The sequence below is a fragment of the Oncorhynchus kisutch genome, linkage group LG1, assembly GCF_002021735.2.
Source record: "Oncorhynchus kisutch isolate 150728-3 linkage group LG1, Okis_V2, whole genome shotgun sequence".
NCBI classification, from domain to species: domain Eukaryota; kingdom Metazoa; phylum Chordata; class Actinopteri; order Salmoniformes; family Salmonidae; genus Oncorhynchus; species Oncorhynchus kisutch.
Window position 1 is genome coordinate 37,134,442 of NC_034174.2, and position 8,487 is coordinate 37,142,928.

Sequence of the window (8,487 nt, forward strand, 5' to 3'; positions counted from 1 at the left end):
GTCCCCAGATCCTCCAAAAGTTCAACAGCTGCACCATTGAGAGCATCTTGACTGGCTGCATCACCACTTGGTATGGCAACTGCTTCGCATCCGACTGCAAGGTGCTACAGAGAGTAGTGTGTACACCCCAGTACATCACTGGGGCTGAGCTCCCTGCCACCCAGGACCTCTATACCAGGCGGTGTCAGAGGAAGTTCCTAAAAATTTTTTGTCAAAGACTCCAGCCACCCAAGTCATGCACTGTTCTCTCTGCTACCGCACGGCACCAAGTCTGGAACCAATAGGGCCCTGAAACGCTTCTAACCTTAAGCCATAAGACTGCAAAATAGTTAGTTAAATATTTCACCAAATAGCTACCTGGAATGCATTAACCCTTTTTGCATGAACTTTGACTCCTCACATACGCTGCTACTACTCTTTACTATCTATCACTTTATTCCTAGTTATATGTACATATCTACCTCAAATACCTCGCACCCCTACACATCGACTCGGTACAGATAAAACACATAGAATTATGCTAACAGCATCTAATGTGACAAGGTTTAATGAATACTTTTGTTCGAGTAAGCTAATGTGAGGCAGTCTTGTATGTTTCAGTAGCTGAAGCTATTCAGATCCAACATGGGCGTTTCACAAATGCCTAATTCCCTATGGACAGAGATGGTGCTGACAGTAACAATTTCTCTCTCACACAATCTTTCTCTATATATGAGAGAGAGATATCATAATATATAAATAAGAGAGAGAGAGAGACAGAGACTAGATCAATATATATACATATATCTTCTGTCTTTCTCCTATTTTTTTCTCATTCTATCTGCAACGACAAAGAAATGCCAATATGCCCTTTGAGCATGGATCAATCATGCTGACTTTGGCAAAGTCCTTCAACATTGCACCAATAGAGAGACGCACGTCAAATATCTCAAAGGATACTCATGTGGGACAAAGCCTAAAAATATCATCACAGCAGTCAGGCATGTAGATTACACAATAAAATTCTACTAAGTAAGCATTTTCCAATAGATTGGTGGCCCAATAACACTTTATGCAAAAATATACTAGTCCAATCAGAACTTCTCAGTCCATATTCTGATTCTGAGTACCCCAATAACAGTAAGTGCTCTTTGTAACCAGAAGTATAGTAGAGAGATGCTAGGATCCATTACCAATCCACATACAGTGGTATGAGAGCAAAATCAAGCAGTCAGCATCTCTGAATACCCATTCTCTCTGAGATTTGAGTCATAGCAGCTGCTTGTCTCAGAATAATGGCCATTAATTCATTCCCTACCCAAACATTAGATGGGTAGAGTTTGATAATCAGCTGCCTCAGTCAGAAACATCTTTACAAAAACCTCACAATGGCGTGACATATTTCCCTCACCCCTCAACTTGCAGTCACAATGGGAGAGGGTCGAACTGGAGCACCTCAGTCATCCCCCCTCAAACACCCCACTGAACCCTAAAATTAGAGCCCACAGTGCAGAGTCAGTCCCAGGCTCTCTCAATGGGTCTCAACAACTTGTGTTGTGAACACATGCGAGTGTGCACACACACACACACACACACATCGTGTTAAACACGTCTTTGAGTTGGCTGGTTCTCACGACTCCTGAACTGCTGGCGGAGAATGCTGCTTTGTGCGTGTGGGTGGGGGAGGGCACGGCATACACACTGCCTGTGCCAGGCCTTCTTCCTAAAGCGGGTTATACCTAATAGCTTCTTCCCGCCTCCTCCCTCACCACTCTGGCTAGAGTACATCCACATATGTCAGCATTCTCAAAGTTTTCCCAAGACAAAGCCCTGGTTCAGTTGGCAAGGCCAAAGAGGACAGTAGTGAATAACAGGATAATTTAAATCAACTGAGCCTCGGCCAATGGATTTCGCACATTGCCTAATCAGGCTCAATTGAATAAAAATGACCGAAACTGCAATTCCTTGAAAACAAAATCCTTAAGCTGAAAAACGAAACCCTGCTTAACTTTTATGTTGATTGCCTCTGTAACTGTAGGACTGTTCATCAAACCAACTATTACAACTTATGATCCAGCTTTTAATCCTCCACATTACCAAGACTTGACTTGTGAAGGCTTGATTGAATGTGGCCCTGAGTCACTCAAAGCATATTTAGCTCTGTGGCTTTAGCTTCAGCGAGCAGTAACAGGTGCCACGGTCACACAATAGCTGCAACAGACCCGATGAGGATGAGAAATCAATTTACAAAGGTGTCCCAAATTTTTTGGGCACCTCCCCTACCAGCTCTGCCCCCAATTTATCTTGAGCAACCCATTGTCTTTTTCTTTTCCTCTGAAGACTTCTTGTCGAATTTCTCCACAGAGTAGTCGAGACATCTGCCAGGATCCTCACACTTTCGTATGCAAATTAATGTGATAGGGCATGAGGGCCGGCAGTCAGCTGTTTCAGCTGCTTTCCCTGTGATTGTGTTGTGTGTGGCAATAATATAGGCGACATTATTGTTTAGCATTTTCTTCTGCTCTTGTTTATAAAGCGGTTTATAGTGGGCTATTTTACTGTGAGTGCATGTTTGTCCACAGTGTTAAATCAACACTGAGTGTTACAGTTAACACTGGTTCAGTGTCTATACAGGTCCACACTTTTCAGTGTTAAATTAACGCACTGCTTAGTGTAAAGCCTTATTCCCATATTTCCCAGTGCCTTTCTTGTGAATTCATTACCACCAATGACTGTATTTGTTAGTGACTGCAATGGTTGTTGCACTCAGCCATGTTCATGTTATCTTTAAAGTTAAATTACTTGTAACACAAAGATCCCTTTTTTGTCTGTCCACAACACTTTATTCCAAACTTACTCTGTCCAGTGTCTGTTCTTTTGCCCATTGTAATCTTTTATTTTTATTGGCCCGTCTGTGATATGGCTTTTTCTTTGCAACTCTGCCTAGAAGGCCAGCATCCCGAAGTCGCTTCTTCACTGTTAATGTTGAGACTGGTGTTTTGTGGGTACTATTTAATGAAGCTGCCAGTTGAGGACTTGTGAGACGTCTGTTTCTCAAACTAGACACTCTAATGTACTTGTCCTCTTGCTCAGTTGTGCACTGGGGCCTCCCACTCCTCTTTCTACTCTGGTTAGATCCAGCTTGCGCTGTTCTGTGAAGGGAGTAGTACACAGCGTTGTACGAGATCTTCAGTTTCTTGCCAATTTCACGCATGGAATAGCCTTCATTTCTCAGAACAAGAACAGACTGACGAGTTTCAGAAGAAAGGTCTTTGTTTCTGGCCATTTTGAGCCTGTAATCGAACCCACAAATGCTGATGCTCCAGATACTCAATTAGTCCAAAGGCCAGTTTTATTGCTTCTTTAATCAGCACAACAAGTTTCAGCTGTGCTAACATAAGGGTTTTCCAATGATCAATTAGTATTTTAAAATGATCAACTTGGAATAGCTAACACAACGTGCCATTGGAACACAGGAGTGATGGTTGCTGATAATGGGCCTCTGTACGCCTATGTAGATATTCCACACAAAAAATCTGCCGTTTCCAGCTACAAAAGTCATTTACAACATTAATAATGTCTACACTGTATTTCTGATAAATTTGATGTTATTTTAAAATGGACAAACAAAACAAGGACTTTTCTAAGTGACCCCAAACATTTGAACGATAGTGAATATATATTATTTATTTATTTTTTGGGGGGGGGTCACTTAGAAATGTCCTTGTCCTTGAAAGAAAAACACATTTTTTTTGTCCATTAAAATAACATAAATCACCTTTGTAAATTGATTCCTCATCGGGTCTGTTGTCGCAGCTATTGCGTGACAGTGTATCTTTTTGTTTTTTACTGGGGGGGGGACAAATTCAGCCTGCAGGATGCCAGTTGGGGAACCCTGTCATAAGGCCTTATTTTAAGGGCTTAGTTTTACTCTAATATAGTGGTCTGAAACTCAGGGCAGCAAGTCACATTACACAGGTTTGTAAAGTGATGTGTAACTCCTATTGGAATCCAGCCGGAGTGGGGCTATCCAACGTTTGGAATTTTTATTCAGAATGACTGCTAGGATTGGGAAGACTACGATACCTAAAGCTATAAACTGGAACAACCATTTCAGATACTGGTGTAATAAGCACAAATAACAGATTATTAGTTTCAAAAAAATATATGGTATGTATATTTGAGTAGCATAACATGAATTGAATTAATCAAAAACACACATATTGAAACAAACAATTAAAAAATCTACCTCCAATAGAGCATGCTGGGAAATTTGATAACAATTGGTGTGGTTTTGGTTTAACACTGGTTATTAACACCAACACACTGGTTATTATCACCAACACACTGGTTATTATCACCAACACACTGGTTATTATCACCAACACATTCATTTACATCAATGACTGTTAATTTAACACTTACAGAGTTAATTTAACACCCCACCAACACTAGAAATGTGACACTGAAAAATCAACACTAGGTAACACTATGCAATTTCCTGTGTCAGTGTGTCATCCCTCAGACAAAATCGATATGAATTCGCATTCTCAATTGATAGTAATTCATTAATATATGCACACACATATCAGACTACATCCTCCATATTATTTGCCACATGTGGGCTACTGAATGCGGATCACAGTGCCCTTGCAAATCCAATGGGTGCACTGATGCTGTAGCTAGCCCTACCATTTGATGTGAGATTCAGCCAGCTTCTACAATATTAATATGAGCAGCAAGGGTTCCGTAGACCTAAATAAACAAAGAGCTTAGCCTACATATTTTATTTGGACGATATGCCAATTGTGCTGTCACCACCACATTAGAAAGAATAATGCAACATCTTTCCTCTCCTCAATGACAGTCACATTCACTTCAATACGTGAGGAGTGCAGTGACTATAGGAGGCATATTTGTTTGAATCCTTGGCAAGGTGCAGATCATTTCAGACCATGCCTATTTATTCCGAAATTACCGTTTCCAATTAAGTTCATGATTTTATATCTGTGAATAATATTCAAAAGCTAAGCATGCGATTCTCATTAATTGACTTATTTCACAATGGTTAACCAGATACGTAAATTGTAGCATAGGTCCTACATATGAAAATGAGCAATTGGTCTCACCTTAGCATTATATCAACCACAAGAATGCCTCTCCCCCTGTACACATACTTAGCTGCCACCGGAAAAAAACAGGCAATTTGAGCGCTCAGTCTTGAAAGATAATATTACTATATATATGAAAAATTAATAATACAATATTTAACTTAGCAAAAAGCGACGTCTCTTTACAGAGGTTTAGTTTTGATTTCTTCAGCCGCCGTTCTTCTGTCCTCTGTGCTTCGCCCGCGGCTGACTGAATAGCTTTATCATCGCCACTGGTAACCCGAGCACAGCGCTTGCCTTGAGCTCGCGCTTCTCTGAGCTCGTACCCTCCTCCAAGTAAACACACAGAGAGCACCTGGCGCTGACCAGAGCTGCGAGTCCTGTCAACTGATTTCAAACGCGAGATTGGTCGTGCGGCAGTGTATGTCATCACAGCCTGGTGCCCAACTAGACGACCTCACCATCTGCTCGAGTTCTGCTGTGATGGGAACAAAAGAAACTCGCTGTGGGAAACTAGAAGCAAGGGTGAGGTTGGCGTGGCAAGGGATGAAAGGGTTACATTTTTTACAAGTTCCAGTGTTTGTCAGAAAGTGTCCAATGTAAGGTGAAGTGAGTCAATGACCTCTAAAATTAACTAATCTTGCATGAATCCAAAAACCTAGCCTACACTGAATCTACATAATGGCCTTGGAAAAGGTTTGGTGGCATATAGCTCAGTATCGGGCAACTGGTTTTGAGTTATGTTGAGGTGTACAGTAAATCTAGGGTGTGGCAATATTTTGATGTCAAATTATAGGCCTAATTCCATTCTGTCTGGATGTGTGATGTCTTGGTAATCTGTGACTAAAATATCACTACACAGCTATGATATATAATTTTACCAGCACACACTATAGAGAACATGCACATGTGTGCCACACACACACAGTAAAATTACATTGATGTTCTCTCTCCACCTGTCAACCTTCTCTCCTCTCTTTCTGCTTCCTTCCTTCCTTCTTCTCCTAGGATAGCTTTGAAGTGACAGTGCTTCATCACATTCTGTTTCATCTCTTAGAGCTGCCTGCTTCCACCTGAGCTGATGCATTGAGCCTGAAGGACCTTGCAAGGCACAAGTGGGATCATTCTTGTGCTTGAGACAGACATGATAGGATGAGTGCAGCTTTTCTCCTGTTTGTTGATATTGTACTGGCATGTTAGGTTGTACTGTTGAGTGGTAAAGGGTCACAGACTTCGGTGGAGAAATCAGTCAGAACTTCCTGACATCATTGTGTGAGAACATAAATCTGATAGACCATTTCAGCGATTGTCACACTTTTTCCGGTCATTGATTCAATGTCTTGAGCCCTCATACTAACTTTTATTCATATTGAACATCATCGTCAAATCAAAATGTTATTTGTCACATGCGCCAAATACAAATACGACCGTATAGTGATGTGCTTCCTTACAAGCCCTTAAACAACAATGCAGTTAAGAAAATACCAAAAAAAAAGTTACAAAAGTAACAAATAATTATTTGAATCAATATTTCGCTTTCTCTAGCGTATGATCAACAAATGGATCCATACGAGACAACTTCAGAAAGGAAGAGCAAGAGCGGTGGTTTTCACATCCCTATTTAAGCGCCCACACCAACAGAAATCCAATTTTTTGAGCTGAAAGACAATTGCCAGAGCTTACCCATCATGTTGTATAACAATGTATGTCAATAGGTCATCATTTTAGTCAAAGTATGATGTATTTGCTCTTGAAGAGAGAAATCTGAAGTGGGACATTCGTGGAAATCCGTGTCAATGCCCTGTCTTTTCCTATGAGATGACGTGCAAATTCTTTTCAGCCTATGTTTCATTTCAGGGCTAGATTTTATTTGATCGTTACCAGTTACCTGTATGTTTATTAATCAGAAACAGCTGCAATGTTCTTCCTCTTCACAACTGAACTGAACCAAACAGCCTTGTGTCCACTTGGTCGCCTGAGCAATGGAGCAAATACAAATAGGTGGTCCAAATGTTTTTCACTTATTGTTGAGCTAGTCTGTATAAAACATATATACAGTATACCTGACTATTTTATAAATGGTATAAATGCGTGATATGATTGAATTTTGCAAAACCCACTCACCTAGTCACCCCAAGATGAATGGTTTTGACCACTAAAGTTTTTCTTCACTACACTCTTGGCTCCACTGCTTTGATATGTATGTATCCTATAATGAAAAGACACAGTGGCGTCATTAGACCTGAACTTTCAAGGCTTCAAACTCAGATGTTTTTGTTTTCTAACATTTTGATGGTCTATAAAAAATGTATTATAATAATGAAAAAAATATACACAAAATCAAATGTGTTTTATATACACTACCGGACAAAAGTTATAGAACAACATTGTAGAATAATAGTGAAGACATCAAATTGATGAAATAACACATATGGAATCATGTAGTAACCAAAAACGTGTAAAACAAATCTAAATATATTTTATATTTGAGATTCTTCAAATAGCCACCCTTTGCCTTGATGACAGCTTTGCACATTCTTAGCATTCTCTCAACCAGCTTCATGAGGTAGTCACCTGGAATGCATTTCAATTAACAGATGTGCCCTGTTTAAAGTTAATTTGTGGAATTTCTTTCCTTCTTAATGTGTTTCAGCCAATCAGTTGTGTTGTGACAACAGAATATAGCCCTATAAATCCATATTAAGGCAAGAACAGCTAAAATAAGCAAAGAGAAATGACAGTCCATCATTACTTTCAGACACACCACAAAAAACAATATACAATACATACAGTTGAAGTCGGAAGTTTACATTCACTTAGGTTAGAGTCATTAAAACTCGTTTTTCAACCACTCCACAAATTTCTTAATAACAAACTATAGTTTTGGCAAGTCGGTTAGGACATCTACTTGGTGTATGACACAAGTCATTTTTCCAACAATTGTTTACAGACAGATTATTTCACTTATAATTCACTGTATCACAATTCCAGTGGGTCAGAAGTTCACATTCAGTAAGTTGACTGTGCCTTTAAAAATTCTATTAAATTATGTCATGGCTTTAGAAGCTTCTGATAGGCTAATTGACATCATTTGAGTCAATTGGAGGTGTACCTGTGGATGTATTTCAAGGCCTACCTTCAAACTCGGTGCCTCTTTGCTTGACATCATGGAAAAATCAAAAGAAATCAGCCAAGACCTCAGAAGAAAATGGTAGACCTCCACAAGTCTGGTTTATCCTTGGGAGCAATTTCCAAATGCCTGAAGATACCACATTCATCTGTACAAACATTAGTATGCAAGTATAAACACCATGGGACCACGCGGCCATCATACCGCTCAGGAACGAGACGTGTTCTATCTCCTAGAGATGAACATACTTTTGTGTGAAAATTGCAA

At 39.9% G+C, this 8,487-nt stretch overlaps 1 protein-coding gene across 1 annotated transcript in view; it reads right to left on the reverse strand.

Moving 5' to 3' along the window:
* The window catches only part of LOC109895220 (leucine-rich repeat neuronal protein 1-like), a 38,142-nt gene extending 32,570 nt beyond the window's left edge, over positions 1–5,572 (reverse strand). The window contains exon 1 of the mRNA XM_020488862.2: positions 5,109–5,572. The gene's annotated coding sequence lies outside the window, so the exon portion shown is untranslated. The remainder of the gene's footprint in view (positions 1–5,108) is intronic.
* Positions 5,573–8,487: the final 2,915 nt, after the last annotated feature.